General features: G+C 39.8%; 1 pseudogene; it reads left to right on the plus strand.

The window, feature by feature from the left end:
- The first annotated feature begins 9745 nt into the window (after positions 1 to 9745).
- LOC102843975 lies at positions 9746 to 10771 on the plus strand (annotated as a pseudogene).
- The last annotated feature ends 371 nt before the right edge of the window (positions 10772 to 11142 follow it).

Raw genomic sequence — 11142 nt, forward strand, 5'->3', positions numbered from 1 at the left:
AATTGTCTTAAATTGTAGTTTATATATAGATAATGTGTATGTATTTTTAAAAGTATATAGAGAGAGCTATATCTATATCTCGGAAGGAGGAGTGGCGTCCTCTTCCATAATAGCTCGCCTCTGAAAACCCTATGAACCTGGAGAGAGGATGAAAGGCACCCAAGCGTCGAGGACTCTCCTTCATAGGGTCGCTGTGAGTTGCCTGCAACTCAACGGCACTTAACAACAACAACAACATATCTTTATCAGGTGTACAACAACATATTTTTAAATATGTATCCATTTCAAGTATATAGTTGTTTACTGTCAGGTCAGAACTGAGGTATGGCTGACCCTCTAGTGGTCTTTCAGAGGCAGTTAATTGCACGGAAGAAGATTGCCCATCCTTCGTTCACAGAGCAGCTCATGGCCTCAAACTGCTTGCCTTTGGATTGCAATGCAGCTTCTTGCTACTAGGCCACCAGAGTATATATAGAAATAGATAGATGATAGATAGATAGATAAATGATAGATTTGTTGTTGTTGTTGTTGTGTACTGTTGAGTCAGAACTGACCCATACCTGACATCTGGTGGGCTTTCAGAGGCAGTAAATCAATTCCACGAGAGAGGAGACTGCCCATCTTTCTCCCGTATATCAACTGGTGGATTTGAACCATGTGCCTTCACGATTGCTGTGATTGCAACACAGCTTTTTACCACTGGGCCACCAGAGATAGATAGAGATGAGAGAGAGAGAGAGAGAGAGAGAGAGAGAGAGAGAGAGAGAGATCTCAAGTCAATTCAAATTGCATTTTTTTATCTCAAATTTTATATTAAGATTTTTCTGAACAGAGTCCAGTAGGGATAGCATCGTCTATTGTTAATATGTTTGTAAAATATTAAACAATGGAGTCAGAATATTTTAGAATACAGGGAAGAATAAAATTACAGTTGTTGTTGTTGTTGTTGTTGTGTACTATCATGTAGGAACCGACCCATAACTGACCCTCCAGTGGGTTTTCAGAGGCAGTTAAGGCACAGGAGGAGATGGCTTAGCCTCCCATGGAGCAGCTGGTGGACTTGAACTGCACTTCGGGATGGCAGTATAGCTTCTTGCCACTAGGCCACCAGAGCTCCCTAAAATTATAGTAACAGTGATTTTTCCATCTATGGCCCAAAGGGCATCCTAACATCAAGAAACATCATAGGTATAAATAAAAGATCTCGATATTAGAGAAGTTTGTATTTGTTTCAAGGGCATTTACCTTTAAGGCTGCATGTCAAAAATTTAGAAAAGAGAATATTGGATAGCAGGACCTCCAGTCATTTTGATTAGGGAAACTACTAAAAAGCAAAACAAAGCACAAACCTTAGAAATCTGTTTTCATTTTAGTGAAAGTTCAGCAATCTCTTTGTGAAATTTCACTAAAATAAAAAACAATTAAAAAGTACGTGTACGAAATGTGATATACATTTTCGTGTATGTAAACCAATAAAAAATTTAAAGAAATAAATGCTAGTTGCTGTAATAAAACAATAAACCTTTTTTTAAAATGCCTTAGGCTATACTTGTGTCTTCTTGGCTGTGAAATTCAGAAAGACACACAGCCTAATTTTTTTATAATCTAAGAATTTTTTTATTTTTATTAATTTTCAAGAACATTTATAGAGATTTTGGATTTCCATTCACTCATTGTTGCACTTTTCTCCCTGACCACCGCTCCCCTCCAGTTTGCTCTTCTCTTTGAAAAGTAAAAGAAAAATTCCTTTTGCCCACCTTCATTCTGGACTCTTGCGATAACCATAATACCTTATCCTCTATCTCTTTTAACCTGTTCTCTCCCTCATCTGTTTCAATGCAGTATACAAAATTTATCCAGTTTTTCCTCATTCTTATCCCAACCCTGATTTCAGCCCCATTCTACAACAGTGGCACTATGCAATGTTTGTCCTTTTGTGACTGAGATATTTTACTCAGCATAATGTCCTCCAGGGTTGCCCATTTTGAATAGTATTTCATGAGTCGCAATCGACTCGAAGGCACATAACAACAACAACAACTTTGTTTTTCAATGCAGCGTAGTATTTCATTGTGTGAATAAACCACAGCTTCTCTATCCATTTGTTTGTTGATGGGCAGTTCGGTTGTTTCCACCTCCTTGCTATAGTGAACAAAGCCGCGATAAACATGGGTGTGCATGTATCTGCTTGGATGTCGGTATTGTCTCTATAGGGTATATTCCCAGTAGTGGAATTACAGCGTAAATTTTTAAGGTTTCCAAAAACATGTAGCATATTATTTGTGATTAAGTCTGTCCTGTGCCCTACTTCCACTTCTCATGTTTTTTTTCCAAGAAAGCTGAGAATAAGAAGTCCTAAGATTACAAATATCCTTCTTAGTACGCATTTTGCTTCAGATACATCCTACACCAAATTCAGTTGCAAAAGAATTGATGGAGCTTAGGTACTGGATATTATATATTCACCAGGTTTATTTTTCTCTCATTTGTAAAGTATTCTTTTCGTGGAACAAATACAGGTGAGAAAGGTGTTTTCCTTTCCTACAATGCCACTTGTGTATCTTTGTAGACAAGTATTGCTACTAAAACAATTAACTTCCTCTTGCCCCACATACTTTGTCCATGTTGCTAGGGGAGCTTATTCCTTGGAGAATGACAACATACTTGGGAAGATGGAGGGACAGAGAAGGAGAGGAAGACCCTCAACCAGGTGGACTGATATAGTGACTGCAGCAATGGGCTTGAGTGTGTCAGAAAGTGTGAGGGTGGCACAGGATAAGTAAGACAGGGCCCAAAGCTGTTCATTGGGTTGCTATGAGACATACACAACTGAACCTAACAACAACAACAACATTTTATCATTTAGGATTGTCAAAACGAACGACTGTTTTTTTGTGATTTGAGTGAAAAATTACATAGCCAATTGGTTTCCCATTCAATCATTAATACAAATTTTGCTTCATGACATTAATTATACTATCCACAGTGAAACTACTTTTTTTCATTCCCTCCTTGTGACTCTGTTTTCTAACCCTTCTGTTCATCCATTCTAGCTTTCTGAGTTTTCTCCCTGGGCAGATGCTGCCCTTTGGTCTTGGATAGTAAATTGTTTTAAAAGTTCCTATCTCCCTGATTTAATTTTTCACCTTCTGCTTGAGTCCCAGGGGTCAGCTTTCTTCCAGGTTGGAAGGATGAGAAAGGGCCACAGTCTTGTGTGTTCTGCCAGGGTCTGAAAACCTGGACATTCTTATGTTTTGTTTCCTAATGCTCTTGTTTATTGATGTTCAACCATAAGTTTACAGTACTATTAAACTCAGAATACTATTAGAATGATAACAAAGATCATATGTTTACTAGTAGAAAAATAAATAATAGGATATTTTCTGTAATATAGATTTTATCATTATATGAGTGTAAAATTCTGTCCAGAAATTTCATTTCTGAAGAAATCCTAATATAAAAATTTGAAGATGATGATGATGATGATGATAGGAAAACAAGTTTTATGGATTTTGGTTAATTATGAAAATATCTTTATTTTTCTCCAAATAACACATTCATTTTTGCCAGAAACAGTTCTAGTTTTTGCATCTTTTTATTATTATTATTTGTTCATTCATGCAAACTTTTCTTCCTTCCTACCCCTCCTAATTCTCCTTATAAGACTACTAATTGTCATACACATGGTTTCTTTTCAGAATGTCCTTCTTTCATTCATTCTAGTGCAGTATTCACTATCTAGTCATTCTTTTCCTGCTCTTCCCCCATCCCTTGCTTTGATTCTGTTATTACAATAATGAACTTATGCAGTATTTGTCCATTTGTGACTGAGATATTTCACTCATCATAATATATTCACAATAGCAAAGAGATGGGAATAGCCCAGAAATAGTTATTAAAATCTAGAGAGTTGTTTTTGTTGTTAAGTGCCACTGAGTCATGGACAACTTATAACGACTCTGTGAACAAAAGACTTGAACACTTGTGTAACTATCATCGCTTCTCTAAGTTCATAGAGTTTCCAAAGGCAAGCTATTTCAAAAGTGGATGCCGCTCCTGCTTCCAAGCCTGTTTTAGTCTGGGAGCTTCACCAAACACTGTCCACCATGGGTAACCATTATCATATTGAACACTACAGTGTCACAGTGTTTAGCATCACAGCAACCACGAGATACATCTGTACAGCAAATTGACAAACTGGTGCTGTACCACTTAGAAGAGTGTTTTACCAAAAACAATTAAAAGTTGGCCTGAGGACCACAGATTAAAATCACCCACCTTTGGCATGGTTCCATAACTTTCTATCCACTAGGTCAACAGAGCTCTATGACTCACAGAAATTCTGTGAACAGATCTAGCCCTTGCCTTATCCTACGCCATCCTCACAATCCAAGACACGCTCGAGCCCATTGATAGAATAACCATATCAATCCATCGTGTTGAGGATCTTCTTCTCTGACCCTCCACTTCTCTCAGAGTGATGTCATTTCCCAACTACTAGAACCTTAAACTGTAGAAAATGAATTTCTATCTTCATTTAACTTCTACATTCTACAGATATCTTCTCTGAGCTCTGAATTGGGTATAATTAGTGTTCTGTTCCTTACACATTTAATGACCATTTCCCAACACTTATCCATGAGTGTATAAGTTTTTAGTCTTTCAATTCTGAGACAATTCTGCAGTGAAATCCGGTATCATGAGAATGAGCATGATCTGACTGTGATCTGGGACTTTGCTCTCAGTCCCAGGAGCACTTCGTGATACCATGTCATGCAGTTGTGGCTGTTAGGTACCACTGATGTGATACCAAATCGCAACGACCCAGAATAAAAACTGTGACCAATTCTGCAGCCTTGCCACAGTCTTTTCAGCAGAGGGAGACTGCCACTATTGTGAAAATAGGATAACTGAGTTAGATAGGTGAAAATGTTCAAAGGGGAAAGGAGAGAAGGGAGGCAGAAAAGCAGAAGGGGGTAAAGTCACTGGGATAGCAGAGGTTAGTGAGGTGGGGATGTAAAGTAACAGGAAAAGGGACCTGAGAAGACTGGGTGATAATAGACGTGGTGTTGTTGTGTACCATCAACTCGGAACTGTCTCACAGCTGAACCTCCAGCAGCTTTTCAGAGGCAATAAATCACACTGGACACGATTGCTCATCTTTCTCCCAAGGAGCAGCTGATGGATTTGAATTTCTTGGCTTTGGGATTGCAGTGTAGCTTATCACTAGGTCACCAGAGCTCCCAAATGGTAATTAAATATATTAAATATAATGTATATGAATGATTGTATAAAATACAACGTATATATACAAAACACAATGTACATGAATGATTATATGAAAACTAAGGGGGAAAGGACTGACTGCAACAGTTGATAGAAATCATCTATTTTCTCTTCTTTGGCTCTGGTTGTAGGTACATAAATTTGAATGGTAGTGGTATTAACAGGTCTTCCTTGTATGCATATGGATATAATTCTGTCACTCACAATATTGTATATCAAGATGGATCTTGAAATGGCCTTTTTAACTATGAAAGTGACTCCATTTTTCCTCACCTTCTCATCTCCAGCATAATAGATCTTATGATCATGATCGTGAGATTTAAAATGTCCCATGCCAATCCATCTCATTTCACTCATACCCATATGTCAATATTTATGTGTTCCATTTCTTCCTTTACAATGCCCAGTGTTCCTACATTCATGATTCTCATATTCCACATACCAATTGTTAATTTCTTCTTACAACTGTTTCTCCACACGGTCACTATACATCACAGGTGACTCAATGGCACATAAAAATAATAGCATACTATGACATGTTTGGAAGCAGGAGTGGCATCCACTTCCTAAACAGCATGTCTCTGGAAACTCTATGATCTTTGATAATTGTCGATAGTTGTAGAGGGGCTTCAGACCTTTTGTTCAAGGGTCGCCATGAGTCATGCTTGATTTGAAGGCAATCAACAACAACAATGGGAAAAGGAAGGAGATTAAGTATTACTTTGTTGTCATGTGACATCAAAATTGTTCTGACCCATAGCAATCCATGTACCACAGAACGAAGCCTTGGCTCATTCTTACCCCCCATAATCTCTTCTCTGCCCATCGTAGTCACTAAATCAATCCATCTCACGTAGGGTCCTCTCTCTCGGACCCTCTGCATTTTAAAACATGATGTCCTGAGAGCTAGCATGCCCAAGTGTGTGAGATGAAGTCACACCATCTGTGCTTCTAATGGGAGCACTCTGTGTGCTCTTCTTCCAAGTTAGATTTTTTGCTGTCATTTTGGCAGTCCTTGGCATATTCATATTTGTCACCAACACCACATTGCTACGATACCAGTTCTCATCAGTCTTTCTTATTCACCATCCAATTTTCATATGTTGGTAAAGCAACTGAAAATGCCATGGCTTAGGTCAGGCTTACCTAAGTCTTGAAAATTACACCTTTGCTCATTAGCAATTGAAAATTGTTCCTGGCAAGAAATTTTTTTTAAGAAATTTTATTCAATGCATCAGGTTCTTTGCTTTTTAAAAATGTTTCATGTATTTTTTAAAATTTACTCATTATTACACATTTCATCTCCTTCCCTCCCCTCCTTCCTTTCCCTCCATATACCCAGAATGCCTCCCTTGTTCCAAACTATTCTCATACTTATAATGGATAATTCAGACAGTTCTTCCCCTCATCTGTTCCAATTCAGTGTTCATTATCTATCCACCCCTTCCTCATTCCATCTCCAACCCCCCATGTTCTTTGATTTCTTGAACACTATTTCCAAGGTTGTTGGTTGTAGATCTATAAAAAATGAAATCCTTGACAAGTTTAATATTTTTTCTACTTATCATGATGTTACTTATTGGACCAGTAGTGAGGATTTTAAGTAATGGGCCATCAGGGTGAATGGGCTGGTATTAGAGATACTATATGTACACAGAAATTATTTTAAATAGTAAATTCAACTGAAGATAAATGTTTTACAAAATTATATAAGCTAATTATATTAAGAGATAAAAATTATACTGATGATGGTTTTGACTATGGAATAAATAACATTGATAATATGATTCCTAATTGATACTGTTATTTTCAGATAAGCAAATACACTTTTTAATTATAATGAGCACAATTTCCACTTATGTTATCCTTAAAAAATGCCTTCTTTCCCAAGCTGGATTTGGCATCTCAGCCAACATCTTTCTTCTGCTCTTCCGCATCTCCGTACTCATTGTGGATCATCGCCCTAAGCCTGCTGATCTGGTCACCAGTCACCTGGCCTTCAGCCACATAGTGATGCTTCTCACTGTAGTGTTTCTGGTGTCTCCAGATCTTTTTGAGTCACTGAATTTTCAGAATGACTTCAAATGTAAGTCATTTTTCTACACAAGCAGGGTGATGAGAAGCCTCTCCATCTGCACCAGCTGCTACCTGAGCGTGCTCCAGGCCATCACCATCAGCCCCAGCACCTCCTGGTTGGCAAGGTTTAAAGAGAAATTCTCAAGATTCAGCTTCCATTCCTTCTTATTCTTCTGGGGTTTTAGTTTGTCTGTCAGTAGTAACATGCTCATCTACACTGTGGCTTCTTCCAATGTCACCCAGCCCAATATTCTAGTTCTCAGTAAATACTGTTCATTTTCCTCCATGAGTTACATCATCAAAGGTCTGTTTTCCACACTGACAATGTCCAGGGATTTATCCTTTGTTTTGATTATGATGCTCTCAAGTGCATACATGATCATGTTCTTGTCCAGGCATCAGAGGAAGGTCCAGTACCTCCACAGGACCAATTTTCCCCCAAGAGCTTCTGCAGAGCAAAGAGCCACTCGGGCCATCCTGTTAATGATGAGTTTCTTTGTGGCTGTATACTGGGTGGACTCGATCATCTCTTTCTCCTCCACCCAGTTATGGGCATATGAACCGTTAGTCCTGAGTGTTCAAAGACTTGTGGAAAATGGCTATGCCACTGTCAGTCCTTTGGTGCTAATTAGTTCTGATAAAAGAATAGCCAATATTCTGCAAAATATGTGGTAGAAGTACTGTCAATGTTTAATGACTTGTTGTTGTTGCTATTACGTGCCCTTGAATTAACTACAACTCATAGTGACCCCATGTACAATAGTTCTGAACACTGGTCTATCCTTAGCCAATTTCACTGTCTCCAGCACACCAACACCTATTACCATAGCCACTATGTCAATCCATCTCATCCAGGGCCTTTCTTTCCTGTGCTGACCCTCAACCCTTCCAACATGATGTTTTTTCCAAGGTCTTTTCTCTTCTGACAACATGTCCAAATTATGTGAGACAAAGTTTAAAAATCCTTGCATCCAAGGAGTAACATGGTTTCACTCTCTCCCAGATAGACTTGTTTCTTTTCTCTTGGTATTCCATGGTATGTTTAATACTCTTCTCTAGCACCACAACTCAAAGGCATCAATTCTTCTGTCATCCTTAGTCCAGCTCTCAGATGCATAACAAGTAATTGTGAAGATCATGCCCTGGATCATGCATACCTTAATCTTTAGACTGACATCATTGCTCTTCAGCACTTTTAAAGAGGTCCCTGACACAGACTTTCCTAATGCAATTAGTCTTTTGATTTGCTGGCTGCTGATGACAAGAGAGTTGACATTGTTAACAATGAACTAGGACCAGAGGAGCTGTGGAAGGATATTAAAAACACCACCCATGATGTATGTAAAAGGTCATTCCAAAGACAGAGGAGGAAAAAAATAGCAAGAAGAATGTCAGAAGAGACTCTGAACATTGCAGTAGAATGCCAAGAAGCCAAAGCGAAGGGAAGAAATCAGGAAATTTAAGGGTTGAACAGAAGATTCCAAAGGTCAGCACAGGAAGACAAACTATTAACGAAGTGTGCAAGGAGCTGGAGTCAGAAAATCAAAAGGGATAAACTCACTTTGTATTTCTCAAGCTGAAAGAACTAAAGAACAAATTCAAGACCTGAGTTGCAATACCTAAAAATGCTATGGGCATCCAAACAAATATGAGATATCATCTCACCCCAGTAAGAATAGCAAAATTTATCAGAACAGCAAACACCAAATGCTGGCAAGGTTGTGGAGAAACTGGAACCCTTATTCACTGTTGGGGGAGTGTAAAATGATGCAGCCACTATGGAAGGCAGTATGGCGCTCTCTCAAAAAGTTACAAATAGAAATACCATTTGACCCAGCAATTCCACTACTGGGAATATCCTCCAAAGTAACCATAACTACCACCCAAGCAGATATATGCACACCCATCTTTATTGCATTAAAAAAAAAAAAGAAACATGTACAAAAACCAAACAATATGAACAGGGGTGGGAAGGGAGGTAAATATACAACAATAAATGAATGGAAATCCAACTTTTCTATAAACTTTCATTAAAATCACAATAAAAAAAAACAAACATTCTCACAACTAGGTCAAATGGCAGCACCATGATAGATGGAGAAGAGATTGAGGTTGTTAACAATTCCAGCTTCCTTGGATCTACAGTCAACACTCTTGGTACCAGCAGGAAGGAAACCAAAAGACAAATTGGAGTGCTAGGAGGGTTCAACTTCCCTGGCAGTGTGCTCTGTCCCAAGGATGAGCTGCACAAAGGGGGCTCAGCTTTCTTTGTGGCTGAGGCACCTGTGAGAGCGCCAGCTTCCTTGGCTCATCAGCGTGGCCATGGCACAGAGGCCGCTCGCCTCCCAGATGTAAAATCCAGGAAGTGCTTGAAGCCAGAGTCATGGTGGATGTTGGGAAGTGGTTCATCTTCACTCTGCTCTCGCCTCAAGAAATCGCCTTCATTTGCAAAGCCTGCATCTTTAGCACCTTCGGCAAGGAAGCTCTGTACTTTACTGACAATGATGAGGTGTTTGTGTTTGGACTGAACTACAGTAATTGGGAACTGGAGATAATCGAGTACACTTGTACCTAAAAAGGTGGAGGCCTTGTGTGGGAAGAAGATTAAAAGCCTTACTTATGGCAGGGCACCACACGATCTTCTCAGCACGGAAGATGGGGTTGTTTACACCTGGAGCCACAATGGTTATAGCCATCGTGGAAAAGGTACAACCACTCAAGGCATGGCTCCCATTCAAGTTTGTACCAACCTCCTGATCAAGCAAGTTGCCAAAGTAGATTTCAGCTCCCATAATTCCACGGCTCTGGCAGCTTGTGTAGGTGTTTGCTTGGGGTTATAATAACTGTGGTCAAGTAGGATCAGGATCCACAGCAAATCAACCAACTCCCCGAAAAGCCACAAACTGTTTACATATTAAGAAGGTAGTGGCATTACCTGTGGTCAGACCTCATCCATTGCTGTCCTGGACAACGGTGAAGTGCATGGCTGGATTACAATGGCAACTGTCAGCTCGGGCTGGGAAACAATGGCAATTAGTTGACCCCTGTGAGAGTGGCAGCTTTACACAGCATGTGCATGATTGTCTGAGGCTATGCAACACACTCTAGCACTGACAGACGAGGGTTTGCTCTAACACATACGGGTAGCTGGGAACTGGCAATAAAAAAATAACCTCCTAAGCCCAGCACACATCGTGGTGGAGAAAGAAAGGGTAGTCGAGATTGCCGCCTGGCACTCTGGCCACACCTCTGCTACCAAGACCCAGGGTGGCCACGTGTATATGTGGGGCAGTGCTGGGGCCAGTCACTCACTCACCTCACCTCACCCACTTCTTCTGCAGGGACGGCGTCTTTGCCTGATTTGCCAGGCCGTCACGTGGGCCTCCTCTCTGTGGAGCATGAAAACTTCTTTTATTTTTTTCCACTAGTTTATTCACAAAATTCAAATACAAATTTGAACAAATTCTTGCCATTTCCCTCAACCCCACCCCCATCAAGTTGTACAGTCCAATGATTAATCCCCTCTTCCCCCTGTACATCCACTTCCCTCTGCTTCCAGCCTCTCCCACGCGTCCTGGATCCTTATAGTCAATCTACAATAAGGTCTTATACAATATTTATCCTTGTGGGACTGACTTATTTCGCTCACCATAATGCTTTCCAGTCCCTCCCAAGTTAGGTAATAATTTACAAAGTGATTGCTCCTGCATGCTGAGTAGTATTCCATTGTGTGAATGTACAATACTTTCTCAATCCATTCGTTTGGACATTTGGGCTGTT

This window comes from Elephantulus edwardii, unplaced genomic scaffold (assembly GCF_000299155.1).
Source record: "Elephantulus edwardii isolate Elephantulus edwardi_28Jun2011 unplaced genomic scaffold, EleEdw1.0 scaffold00133, whole genome shotgun sequence".
NCBI lineage: Eukaryota > Metazoa > Chordata > Mammalia > Macroscelidea > Macroscelididae > Elephantulus > Elephantulus edwardii.